Source organism: Eubalaena glacialis, chromosome 6 (genome assembly GCF_028564815.1).
Source record: "Eubalaena glacialis isolate mEubGla1 chromosome 6, mEubGla1.1.hap2.+ XY, whole genome shotgun sequence".
NCBI classification, from domain to species: Eukaryota; Metazoa; Chordata; class Mammalia; order Artiodactyla; family Balaenidae; genus Eubalaena; species Eubalaena glacialis.
In genome coordinates this window covers 126,968,351-126,982,460 of record NC_083721.1, presented here as the reverse complement: position 1 = coordinate 126,982,460, position 14,110 = coordinate 126,968,351, and the positions used below count along the sequence as shown (strand labels likewise).

The window sequence follows — 14,110 nt, the reverse complement described above, 5'->3', positions numbered from 1 at the left end:
TGCTTCATTTGCAAATATTTTCTCCCATTCTGAGGGTTGTCTTTTGGTCTTGTTTATGGTTTCCTTTGCTGTGCAAAAGCTTTTAAGTTTCATTAGGTCCCATTTGTTTATTTGTGTTTTTATTTCCATTTCTCTAGGACCTGGGTCAAAAAGGATCTTGCTGTGACTTATGTCATAGAGTGTTCTGCCTATGTTTTCCTCTAAGAGTTTGATAGTGTCTGGCCTTACACTTAGGTCTTTAATCCATTTTGAGTTTATTTTTGTGTATGGTGTTAGGGAGTGTTCTAATTTCATACTTTTACATGTACCTGTCCAATTTTCCCAGCACCACTTATTGAAGAGGCTGTCTTTTCTCCACTGTATATGCTTGCCTCCTTTATCAAAGATAAGGTGACCATATGTGCGTGGGCTTATCTCTGGGCTTTCTATCCTGTTCCATTGATCTATATTTCTGTTTTTGTGCCAGTACCAAACTGTCTTGATTACTGTAGCTTTGTAATATAGTCTGAAGTCAGGGAGCCTGATTCCTCCAGCTCCATTTTTCGTTCTCAAGATTGCTTTGGCTATTCGGGGTCTTTTGTGTTTCCATACAAATTGTGAAATTTTTTGTTCTAGTTCTGTGAAAAATGCCAGTGGTAGTTTGATAGGGATTGCATTGAATCTGTAGATTGCTTTGGGTAGCAGAGTCATTTTCACAATGTTGATTCTTCCAATCCAAGAACATGGTATATCTCTCCATCTATTTGTATCATCTTTAATTTCTTTCATCAGTGTCCTATAATTTTCTGCATACAGGTCTTTTGTCTCCTTAGGTAGGTTTATTCCTAGGTATTTTATTCTTTTTGTTGCAATGGTAAACGGGAGTGTTTTCTTAATTTCACTTTCAGATTTTTCATCATTAGTATACAGGAATGCAAGAGATTTCTGTGCATTAATTTTGTATCCTGCTACTTTACCAAATTCATTGATTAGCTCTAGTAGTTTTCTGGTAGCATCTTTAGGATTCTCTATGTATAGTATCATGTCATCTGCAAACAGTGACAGCTTTACTTCTTCTTTTCCGATTTGGATTCCTTTTATTTCTTTTTCGTCTCTGATTGCTGTGGCTAACACTTCCAAAACTGTGTTGAATAATAGTGGTGAGAGTGGGCAACCTTGTCTTGTTCCTGATCTTAGTGGAAATGGTTTCAGTTTTTCACCATTGAGGACAATGTTGGCTGTGGGTTTGTCATATACGGCCTTTATTATGTTGAGGAAAGTTCCCTCTATGCCTACTTTCTGCAGGACTTTTATCATAAATGGGTGTTGAATTTTGTCGAAAGCTTTCTCTGCATCTATTGAGATGATCATATGGTTTTTCTCCTTCAATTTGTTAATATGATGTATCACGTTGATTGATTTGCGTATATTGAAGAATCCTTGCATTCCTGGAATAAACCCCACTTGATCATGGTGTATGATCCTTTTAATGTGCTGTTGGATTCTGTTTGCTAGTATTTTGTTGAGGATTTTTGCATCTATGTTCATCAGTGATATTGGCCTGTAGTTTTCTTTCTTTGTGACATCTTTGCCTGGTTTTGGTATCAGGGTGATGGTGGCCTCGTAGAATGAGTTGGGGAGTGTTCCTCCCTCTGCAATATTTTGGAAGAGTTTGAGAAGGATAGGTGTTAGCTCTTCTCTAAATGTTTGATAGAATTCGCCTGTGAAGCCATCTGGTCCTGGGCTTTTGTGTGTTGGAAGATTTTTAATCACAGTTTCAATTTCAGTGCTTGTGATTGGTCTGTTCATATTTTCTATTTCTTCCTGGTTCAGTCTCGGCAGGTTGTGCATTTCTAAGAATCTGTCCATTTCTTCCAGGTTGTCCATTTTATTAGCATAGAGTTGCTTGTAGTAATCTCTTATGATCGTTTGTATTTCTGCAGTGTCAGTGGTTACTTCTCCTTTTTCATTTCTAATTCTATTAATTTGAGTCTTCTCCTTTTTTCTCTTGATGAGTCTGGCTAATGGTTTATCAATTTTGTTTATCTTCTCAAAGAACCAGCTTTTAGTTTCATTGATTTTTGCTATTGTTTCCTTCATTTCTTTTTCATTTATTTCTGATCTGATCTTTATGATTTCTTTCCTTCTGCTAGCTTTGGGGTTTTTTTGTTCTTCTTTCTCTAATTGCTTTAGGTGCAAGGTTAGGTTGTTTATTCGAGATGTTTCCTGTTTCTTGAGGTAGGCTTGTATTGCTATAAACTTCCCTCTTAGAACTGCTTTTGCTGCATCCCATAGGTTTTGGATCGTCGTGTCTCCATTGTCATTTGTTTCTAGGTATTTTTTGATTTCCCCTTTGATTTCTTCAGTGATCACTTCGTTATTAAGTAGTGTATTGTGTAGCCTCCATGTGTTTGTATTTTTTACAGATCTTTTCCTGTAATTGATATCTAGTCTCATAGCGTTGTGGTCGGAAAAGATACTTTATACGATTTCAATTTTTTTAAATTTACCAAGGCTTGATTTGTGACCCAAGATATGATCTATCCTGGAGAATGTTCCATGAGCACTTGAGAAAAATGTGTATTCTGTTGTTTTTGGGTGGAATGTCCTATAAATATCAATTAAGTCCATCTTGTTTAATGTATCATTTAAAGCTTGTGTTTCCTTATTTATTTTCATTTTGGATGATCTGTCCATTGGTGAAAGTGGGGTGTTAAAGTCCCCTACTATGATTGTGTTACTGTCGATTTCCCCTTTTATGGCTGTTAGTATTTGCCTTATGTATTGAGGTGCTCCTATGTTGGGTGCATAAATATTTACAATTGTTATACCTTCCTCTTGGATCGATCCCTTGATCATTATATAGTGTCCGTCTTTGTCTCTTGTAATTGTCTTTATTTTAAAGTCTATTTTGTCTGATATGAGAATTGCTACTCCAGCTTTCTTTTGATTTCCATTTGCATGGAATATCTTTTTCCATCCCCTCACTTTCAGTCTGTATGTGTCTCTAGGTTTGAAGTGGGTCTCTTGTAGACAGCATATATATGGGTCTTGTTTTTGTATCCATTCAGCCAGTCTGTGTCTTTTGGTGGGAGCATTTAATCCATTTACATTTAAGGTAATTATCGATATGTATGTTCCTATTCCCATTTTCTTAAATGTTTTGGGTTTGTTATTGTAGGTGTTTTCCTTCTCTTGTGTTTCTTGCCTAGAGAAGTTCCTTTAGCATTTGTTGTAAAGCTGGTTTGGTGGTGCTGAACTCTCTCAGCTTTTGCTTGTCTGTAAAGGTTTTAATTTCTCCATCAAATCTGAATGAGATCCTTGCTGGGTAGAGTAATCTTGGTTGTAGGTTTTTCTCCTTCATCACTTTAAGTATATCCTGCCACTCCCTTCTGGCTTGCAGCGTTTCTGCTGAAAGATCAGCTGTTAACCTTATGGGGATGCCCTTGTGTGTTATCTGTTGTTTTTCCCTTGCTGCTTTTAATATGTTTTCTTTATATTTAATTTTTGATAGTTTGATTAATATGTGTCTTGGTGTGTTTCTCCTTGGATTTATCCTGTATGGGACTCTCTGTGCTTCCAGGACTTGATTAACTATTTCCTTTCCCATATTAGGGAAGTTTTCAACTATAATCTCTTCAAATATTTTCTCAGTCCCTTTCTTTTTCTCTTCTTCTTCTGGGACCCCTATAATTCGAATGTTGGTGCGTTTAATGTTGTCCCAGAGGTCTCTGAGACTGTCCTCAGTTCTTTTCATTCTTTTTTCTTTATTCTGCTCTGCAGTAGTTATTTCCACCATTTTATCTTCCAGGTCACTTATCCGTTCTTCTGCCTCAGTTATTCTGCTATTGATCCCATCTAGAGTATTTTTAATTTCATTTATTGTGCTTGTCATCGTTTCTTGGTTCCTCTTTAGTTCTTCTACGTCCTTGTTAAATGTTTCTTGCATTTTGTCTATTCTATTTCCAAGACTTTGGATCATCCTTACTATCATTATTCTGAATTCTTTTTCAGGTAGACTACCTATTTCCTCTTCATTTGTTAGGTCTGGTGTGTTTTGACCCTGCTCCTTCATCTGCTGTGTGTTTTTCTGTCTTCTCATTTTGCTTATCTTACTGTGTTTGGGGTCTCCTTTTCACAGGCTGCAGGTTCGTAGTTCCCGTTGTTTTTGGTATCTGTCCCCAGTGGCTAAGGTTGGTTCAGTGGGTTGTGTAGGTTTCCTGGTGGAGGGAACTAGTGCCTGTGTTCTGGTGGATGAGGCTGGATGTTGTCTTTCTGGTGGGTTCGTCCACGTCTGGTGGTGTGTTTTGGGGTGTCTGTGGCCTTATTATGATTTTAGGCAGCCTCTCTGTTAATGGATGGGGCTGTGTTCCTCTCTTGCTAGTTGTTTGGCATAGGGTGTCCAGCACTGTAGCTTGCTGGTCGTTGAGTGAAGCTGGGTCTTGATGTTGAGATGGAGATCTGTGAGAGATTTTCGCCGTTTGGTATTACGTGGAGCTGGGAGGTCTCTTGTGGACCAGTGTCCTGAAGTTGGCTCTCCCACCTCAGAGGCACAGCCCTGATGCCTGGCTGGAGCACCAAGAGCTTTCATCCACACGGCTCAGAATAAAAGGGAGAAAAAATGGAAAGAAAGAAAAAAAGAGGATAAAATAAAATAAAATAAAGCAATTATAATAAAAAATAAGAAAAAAAATTATTAAGAGTAAATTTATTAAGAAAAAAAAATTTTTTTTAATTTTTAAAAATAGATTTATTAATTTTTTATACTAAAAATAAGAAAAAAATTATTTAGAAAAAATTTATTAAGAAAAAAAATTTTTTAATTTTTTAAAATAAAAAATATGAAAAAACTTATTAAAAATTTTTTTTTAAAAATAGAAAATAAGGAAAAAATTATTAAGAAAACATTTATTAGGGAAAAAAAAAATTTTTAAGCCAAAAAAAAAAAAAAACGGACGGACCTAACCCTAGGACTAACGGTGAGAGCAAAGCTATACAGACAAAATCTCACCCAGAAGCATACACATCTACACTCACAAAAAAAAGGAAAAGGGGAAAAGTTAATATATCCTGCTCCCAAAGTCCATCTCCTAAATTTGGGATGATTCGTTGTCTATTCAGGTATTCAACAGATGCAGGCACATCAAGTTGTTTGTGGAGCTTTAATCCGCTGCTTCTGAGGCTGCTGGGAGAGATTTCCCTTTCTCTTCTTTGTTCGTACAGCTCCCGGGGTTCAGCTTTGGATTTGGACCCGCCTCTGCATGTAGGTCCCCTGAGGGCGTCTGTTCCCCGCCCAGACAGAACGGGGTTAAAGGAGCAGCTGATTCGGGGGCTCTGGCTCAGTCAGGCCGGGGGGAGGGAGCGGTACGGAGGAGGCGGGGCGAGCCTGCGGCGGCAGAAGCCGGCGTGACGTTGCAGCAGCCCGAGGCGCGCCGTGCGCTCTCCCGGGGAAGTTGTCCCCGGACTACGGGAGCCCGGCCGTGGCGGGCTGCACAGGCTCCCGGGAGGGGCGGTGCGGAGAATGACCTGTGCTCGCCCACAGGCTGTTTGGTGGCGGCAGCAGCAGCCTTAGCGTCCCATGCCCGTCTCTGGGGTCCGCGCCGATAGCCGCGGCCCGCGCCCGTCTCTGGAGTTCGTTTAAGTGGCGCTCTGAATCCCCTCTCCTTGCACGCCGCGAAACAAAGAGGCAAGAAAAAGTCTCCTGCCTCTTCGGCAGCTGCAGACTTTTTCTCGTGCACCCTCCCGGCTAGTTGTGGTGCGCTAGACCCTTCAGGCTGTGTTCACGCAGCCAACCCCAGTCCTCTCCCTGGGATCCGACCGAAGCCCGCGCCTCAGCTCCCAGCCCCCGCCCGCCCCGGCGGGTGAGCAGACAAGCCTCTCGGGCTGGTGAGTGCTGCTCGGCGCCGAGCCTCTGTGCGGGAATCTCTCCGTTTTTCCCTCTGCGTCCCTGTTGCTGTGGGATCCGCGCTGATAGCCGCGGCTCGCGCCCGTCTCTGGAGCTCGTTTAGGCGGCGCTCTGAATCCCCTCTCCTTGCGCGCCGCGAAACAAAGAGGCAAGAAAAATTCTCTTGCCTCTTTGGCAGCTGCAGTCTTTTTCCCGGACTCCCTCCCGGCTAGCACCGAAGCCCGAGCCCCAGCTCCCAGGCCCCGCCCGCCCCGGCGGCTGAGCAGACAAGCCTCTCGGGCTGGTGAGTGCTGGTCGGCACCGCTCCTCTGTGCGGGAATCTCCGCTTTGCCCTCCGCACCAATGTGGCTGCGCTCTCCTCCGTGGCTCCGAAGCTTCCCCCCTCTGCTACCCGCAGTCTCTGCCCACGAAGGGGCTTCCTAGTGTGTGGAAACCTTTCCTCCTTCACAGCTCCCTCCCCCTGGTGCAGGTCCCGTCCCTATTCTTTTGTCTCTGTTATTTCTTTTTTCTTTTGCCCTACCCAAGTACGTGGGGATTTTCTTGCCTTTTGGGAGGTCTGACGTCTTCTGCCAGCGTTCAGTGGGTGTTCTGTAGGAGCAGTTCCACGTGTAGATGTATTTCTCATGTATCTGTGGGGAGGAAGGTGATCTCCGCGTCTTACTCTTCCGCCATCTTGCCCCTCCCTCCGAATTTTCTAATTTTTAATAATACTTACTGACATCTCCTTATTTCAAACCACCAATCATTTCTTACCTTGACTATTTCAATAATCTTTTAGCTGGTCTTCCAGTCTGCAATCCATTCTCTTTATAAGCAGCCCAGAGCAGTCTTCTGAAACATAAACTAGATCATGGCAGTCCCCTGCTTAAACACTTAGTGATTTTTGCAGTGCTTTTAGAATAAAATCCAATCTCCTTACCGTGGCCCATAAGAACCAGTGACCCGGCCTGCCTCTTTGATTTCATTTTGTGGCGTGCTTCCTCTTCATATGCTTGCTGGCCTTCTCTCACTTCTTCGAATGTGACATTACTCTTCCAGCTCAGAGATGTACATTTGCCTTTCCTTTTGCCTGGAATGCTGTTATGCCCATTCTTCTTCTAGCTGGTTCATTCTTGTCCTTTAAGTTTCAACTTAAATATCACTTACTCTAAAATAGGGTACCCTATTCTTTTTCTTCCATAGCACTTGCCAGTATTTCTAATTATTATTATTTTTCATTTATTGCTTGTTATCTCTTTCTTCAGGTAGACTTTGTGCTCCATGAGGGCAGGGGCCGTGTTTGTCTTATTCACCTCATGGCCCCAGCATCTGGCACTTAATAGGCACTAAATAAACTTTAAAACAACTAAATGACGAAAGGTAACACTGTCTTCTTAAAGGATGAAGAGAAAGTAGCTTGTCTAGAAAAAGTGAGGGTTTTTTTTTTCCCCCCAGAAGGAAAGAATAGTATAGGCAAAAATATGGAGACAAGAAACAGCATGGTGTTTGTGTGTGTGTATAATTAAAAGCAGTTTGATGTTGCCTAATATATGAACCTTGAGTCAAAGATTGGTCAGAAATTGGTAAATAGGCAGGAGCTAGATCTTAAGAGGCGCTTATGTACCATGTGACCTTATAAAACTTATATGAGCTTATGGAACTATTGGAAGATTGTAGACAATAGAGTATGGACAAATTTGCATTTTAGAAAGATCAGATTTGTGACAGCAGTAAGTATAGAAAGGTGAATTTGAAGGGTGTTAGGGTGATCCAAGTCAGAGGTGATGGCTTCTGTGCCAGAGCAACAGTTGCAGATGTGAGAAAAGAGGCCAGATGAAGTAATATTTAAAGAGTAGAATCACTGAAACTTACTGATTGATTAGATATAGAAAGTGAGGAGGAAGGAGAATTTAAGTGTGGCTCTAGATTTCTAGATTGTGTTGCTTGGTGGTGGTGGTATGCACAATGAAGAGAAAATACTGGAAGAGAAGCTGCTTTAATAAGAGATGGTAATGAGTTGAGTTTTAGCTGCTCTTGAACATCTAGGTAGGGATTTCCATCAGGCATTTAGATATAAAAATCTTTAACTCTGTGGTGAGATCTCATATAGAAATGTATGGTTGATGGTAGTTGTGGCCATAAGAATAGATGTGATAGAAGCAGGCTTAAGGGAGGTTATGTAGCATAAAGAGAGCAGTTGACTGAGAGCAAATCCAGCAGTAGATGTAGAAAAACATGTGAGGAAAACATGAAGGAGACAGATAGGTGATATGAGGGAAGTTAGGAGAGTGAGGGTCAAGGAAACCAAGAGAGAAGAGGGTTTCAAGGAGACAGTGATGAGGAATATTGCATGCAGCTAAGAAGTCCAGTGAGAGGAGCCCTGAAAAACATGGATAGCATTTGACACTCAGGGGACCTTAATGAGGAGACTGTCCATAGAATGACAAATGCAGAAAAAACTGGGTTTCAGTAGGGTGAGGAGTGAGTGGGGAGGTCAAGAAATTTGGAGAGAAAAACAGAAAAATTAGATAGGTACAGAGTGACTTGAAGTCCAGGCAGTGATCTTTATATTAGAGAAACAGGCTGAGGGAAAGAACCTGAGGAGAGAAACTTGAGACAAATTGAATATATGGTTGTTGCTACTATATGGAAATTTTAAAAATTTTGTATCCTGTAACCTTTTTACATTCACTTATTAGTTCTACTAGCTTTTTAAAAATAGATTCCATTGACTTTTGTACATAGACAATTGTGTCCTCTATGAATAGAGTTTTACTTCTTCCTTTTCAGTCTGGATACCTTTTATTTCTGCTTCTTACCTTATTGTACTGGCCAGAACCTCCAGTACGATGTTGAGTAGAAGTTGTGAGAGCAGACATCCTTGTCTTATTCCTTATCTTAGAGAGAAAACCTTCAGTTTTTTACCAGTAAGTACAATGTTAGCCATCCTTCATCAGGTTGAGAAAGTTCCCTTCTGTTCCTAGTTTGCTGAGAATTTTTATCAGGGATGGATATTCAAACGATCTTATGCTTTTTTTGTTTTCATTTGTTAATATGGTGAATCTTGTTGATTGATTTTCGAATGTTAAGCCAACGTCCACTTGGTCATGTTGTGTTAATATTGTCATGTATTGCTGGCTTTGATTTGCTGAAATTTTGTTAAGGATTTTTGCATCTCTGTTCATGAAGGATATTGGTCTGTACTTTTCTTGTAATGTCTTTGTCTGGTTTTGGAATCAGGATATTAATGGTCTCTTTGAATGAATTGGGAAGTATTTTCTCCTCTTCGATTTTCTGAGTTTCTATAGAATTGATGTAATTTATTTTTTATATGATTAATATATGAATTCACAAGTGAAGCCATCTGGACGTAGAATGTTTTTGTTTTGTTTTTTGTTGGAAAGGTTTTTAACCAGGAATTCAATTTCTTTAATAGATACATAATTATTCAAAAAAAAATTTTTTTAGTAATTTTGGTAGTTTGTATCTTTCAAGGAATTTGACCATTTAATCTGAGTTGTACAATTCTTTGTATAAAGTTGTTCAGTTATTCCTTTTTAACCCTTTAATATGTGTAGACTTCATGGTGATGTCCTAATGTTGGTAATTTGTGTCTTCACTCTTTTTTTCCTAATCAGTGTAGCTAGAGGTTTATCAATTTTAATGACCTTCTTAAAGAAATGGCTTTTGATTTTATTGTTTTTATATATTTTCTGTTTTCTCTTTTATTGATTTTCACTTTTATTATTTCTATTTATTTTGGGTTTAATTTGCTCTTCTTTTTAAAGTTTCTTTTGATTGATGCTGAGGTCAGTGATTGGAAAATCCATTTTCATCTAAGTACTACTTTAGCTGGATCCCACAAATTTTGATATACTGAGTTTTCATTTTCATTCACTTAAGAATACTTTATAATTTTTCTTTTGTTTTATTTTTTGACCCATGGGATTATTTAGAGGTATGTTAATTTTGTTTCCAAATATTTGAGGGTTTTCCAGATATCTTTTTGTTGCTGATTTCTAATTTAATTCCACTGTTGTCAACATATTTTGTATGATCTGAATACTTTAAAGTTTACCAAAACTTATTTTTTGTCCCCAAAATATAGTTTATATTGGTACATGTTTTGTGTGCATTTGAAGAGTGTTTTCTGCTTTTGGCGGGTACACTGTTTTTTATAAATGTTAATTGTGTTAGGTTGGTTGACAGTATTGTTTAAACTTTCATTCTTAATTGCTTTATTGGGTGTTGAAATCGCTATTTGTGGATTTGTCAGTTTCTCCCTGCAGTTCTATCAGTTTTTGCTTCATTTGTTTTACAGCTATAATAGGAACTTAACATTTAGGATTTTTATGTCTGCTTGATAAATTGAACTCATTATTATAAAATAACTCTCTTTATTCTAATATTGGTAATATTCTTTGTTGCAAAATCTACTTTGATATTAATATAGCCACTCTGGCTGCCTGGCTGGCTGGTTTACTTGCCTTCTTTTTTTTCATGTTTCTAAATTTAATATTACAAGATTTTTAATCTAACTTTGATTTTATACTGGTATCTCTTTCCTCTAACATTGGAAATCTTAATCCCTAACTTTACATAAATACTTAACAACATAATTATTTATTTACATTATCTTTGAAGATATAGACAATAGATTCAAAATAATAATACCAGTATTACCACTGATGATTAGGTTACTGAATGAAGTTTTAGAAGTCTTACTGCTCTGTTTGTTCTAAGACTATAGAGTATATCACTAAGGATAGAGAATCAAATACTGTGCTCTAGTCCTTTGAACTAATTCCCTTTTTTTTTTCTAGTGGTTTCTCAGGTTTGTTTTTGTTTTTTGTTTACTTTTTAAGGGTTATTTCTTAAGTTTAATCTTACTTTTGAAATGTAGAAGTTTTCTATGTTGCCAAACTCAAAACTATATAAAGGTATCTTTGAATAAGTCCATTCCCAGTCCTCTACCCTCCTAACTCCTATATTTAAAAGTTTTGGCCTTTCAGTCCAGTATTTTTACAAGTACAAGCAAATAAATATATGCACATGTATAAATAAAAATTAAAATATATTCGTTTTCTCACTCCATTCTTACACAGAGTATAGAGTTCTGTAACTTCCTCTTTTTGCAGTTAAGAATATATCCTGAAGATCACTCCATATCAGAGTAATTAGAGAATAGAGATTTACCTCATTCTTTCTGACAACTACCTAGAATTCCATCCTATAGATACTATAATTTATTCAGCTAAACCCTTGCTAATGGACATTTGGGTTGTCATTACCCATTAAATCAGCTTTCTTTTAATTAGTATTAGTATGGTATATATTTCTCCACTTTTTTTACTTTTAACTTAATTTTATCTTATATTTAAAGGAGTCTTAAAGGCACTGTATAATTTTTTTTGTCCAATCTGAAAATCTCTGCTTTTTAATTGGCATGCTTAGGCCATTCACATATCTATGTAATGTGTCTGTTACTCTGTCTTCATGTTTACTAATCTTTTCTTCTGCCATATCTAATCTTCTGTTAATGCCACTCAGTGTGTTTTTCATGTCAAACCTTGTAGACTTTCAAAATTTAATGTCTTCTGTGTCTCTACCAAACATATGAAATATAGTTATAATAACTTTTTTCATGTCCTTGTCTACTAATTCTATCAACTGTGTCATTTCTGGATCTGTTACTATTGATTTGTTTTTCTTTTTCATCATGGGTTGTATTTTCTTGATTCTTTGTGTTCCTGGTTATTTTCTATTGGATGCTAGATATTGTGAAGTTGCTGGATATTTTCGTATTCCTATGAATATACTTGAAGACTTAGTTACTTGGAAACAGTTTGATTCATTTGTGGTTTGCTTATAAGCTTTGTTAGATGGAACAAGAGTGGCCTTTAGTCTGTGACTAATATTTTCCCACTACTGAGGCAGCACCCATAATTACCAGCTTTTTACTGTGGCCCATGGGGTCTCTTGCTCGTCATTTGTGGGCTTCTGGAATTGTCCCCTCTGCCCTTTTCTAATGGTTCTTTCCCAGCCTCAGATAGTTTCCTCACATGTGTATGTTTATCAGCGCTCAGCTGGAGACTCCGGGTATGGGTGGGTCGGGGGACCAGTACTTTCCTAGCTTTCTGGAGGTTTCTTTCTCTCTGTGCAGCTTTCTTTCCTCCAGTACTCTGCCCTGGGAACTCTAGTCACTTTGGCCTTCCCCAGCTTACAGCCCTTCCTTTCTTCTCAGGGAGACCATCTAACAGTAGGCTGGGACAGTTAGAGGGCTCATTTTGTTTATTCCCCCCATCAGAGATCACTGTCCTGAGCTGCTGATACTACCCTTTTTTTTTTTTTTAAGTGTTTGAGGTGGGAGGATAAATCTGTTCCCTGTTACTCCCTGTACTACGTACTCCTGTATGTAGAAGTTAATATTTGTCTTTTAGTTAAAAAAAAAAAATCCAAGGAAAACAATCAGATCATTCTGTATTATAAACAAGTTTGGACTAAACTTATTTTCCTTTGTAATCCCTAAAAAATGTGTCAATATCAAATACGTTATGTGTCATATATAAATAAAATACAAGATAATTTAGCATACTAAGGTTATTTTAACATTCGTTTTCAGCTTATCCATGGTTTATGACGTGAAATTGCTTGATTTACCAATTAGAAGAATAGTTGTATCCTAGGTAATTAGGAAAATATTTCATAACATACGTAGCAAATAAAATAATCTGTATTTAATAATACTACTTGTGTGTCAGAAAACCCAATTTTTATACTTAGATTTAAAAATTGAGTACTTCTGATTATTTTTATAGACATACTTTTGGATTATGGGTATTGTTTTTTTTGGTTTGTGGGTATTCTTATAGAAGTGTTTGTATACTGAACAGCATTTTTCTCATTGTTTTAAAATAAATTTATTTATTTTATTTATTTATTATTTTTCGCTGCGTTGGGTCTTCATTGCTGTTCATGGGCTTTCTCTAGTTGCAGCGAGCAGGGGCTACTCTTCATTGCGGTGAGCGGGCTTCTCATTGCAGTGGCTTCTCTTGTTGAAGAGCATGGGCTCTAGGCGCGTGGGCTTCAGTAGTTGCAGCACACAGGCTCAGTAGTTGTGGCACACGGGCTTAGTTGCTCTGTGGCATGTGGGATCTTCCTGGACCAGGGCTCAAACCCGTGTCCCCTGCATTGGCAGGCAGGTTCTTAACCACTGCGCCACCAGGGAAGTCACCATTATTCTCATTTTTTTTTTTAATTTTATTTTTTAAAAAATTATTTATTTGTTTGTTTGTTTTTGGCTGAGTTGGGTTTTTGTTGCTGCGCACAGGCTTTCTCTAGTTGCGGCGAGCGGGGGCTACTCTTCGTTGCAGTGCACGGGCTGCTCATTGCGGTGGCTTCTCTTATTGTGGAGCACGGGCTCTAGGTGCGCGGGCTTGAGCAGTTGTGGCACGCGGGCTTGAGTAGTTGTGGCACGTGGGCTCAGTAGTTGTGGCTCGTGGGCTCTAGAGTGCAGGCTCAGTAGTTGTGGCTCACAGGCTTAGTTGCTCTGCGGCATCTTCCCGGACCAGGGCTCGAACCCTTGCCCCCTGCATTGGCAGGCGAATTCTTAACCACTGTGCAACCAGGGAAGTCCTCTCAGTGTTTTTATACCTCTTAAAATTATAGTGTATTTTTATGATTAAGATTTTACATAATTAGTGTTTACATGAGGTAAATTTGGTATTAGAAGGAAAGTAATACAGTATATTCAGGCACAGTGGGACTGTAGGAGGACTTAAATTTTAGAAATAGGGCTGAGAAAGTAGAAGTTGAGTCTCAGCCCACTTCTCACAAGTTGTATTACCTCTTTAGCCTTATTTTGTTACTTTCTCACGTAAGCTTTTTGAGCCTTACTTTCTTTAAAATGGCATGATGATACCCTTCTCAAAGGCAGTTGTGAGAGTTTGATGCATTTTGTGAAAATAAATAGTAAACTGCAAATACTATATCAAAATCAGGTATCATTTTGAGGTTTAGCCTGAGAAGTGTAAATTTCAAACAGTATGTACAGTGGGAAAATTTGACTGTACCCAGGCCTGACATTAGTAACCAGAATTGTTATCTTGGCCTGTACTTTCTTCGGTTAGTTTCAGAAATTTTTTTAATTTGATTTTTGATACCCAATTTAATAGAAATGAGTCATATTATCATTTCTTTCTTTACTCGGCAGCACACCATTTGCACCTCACCCACGTATATGATCTG

General features: G+C 38.5%; 1 protein-coding gene across 2 annotated transcripts in view; it reads left to right on the top strand.

Annotated features, from left to right (window-relative positions):
• Nucleotides 1–14,110, top strand: part of RASA2 (RAS p21 protein activator 2) — a 120,590-nt gene that overhangs the window by 55,591 nt on the left and 50,889 nt on the right. The gene's annotated exons all lie outside the window — the stretch shown is intronic.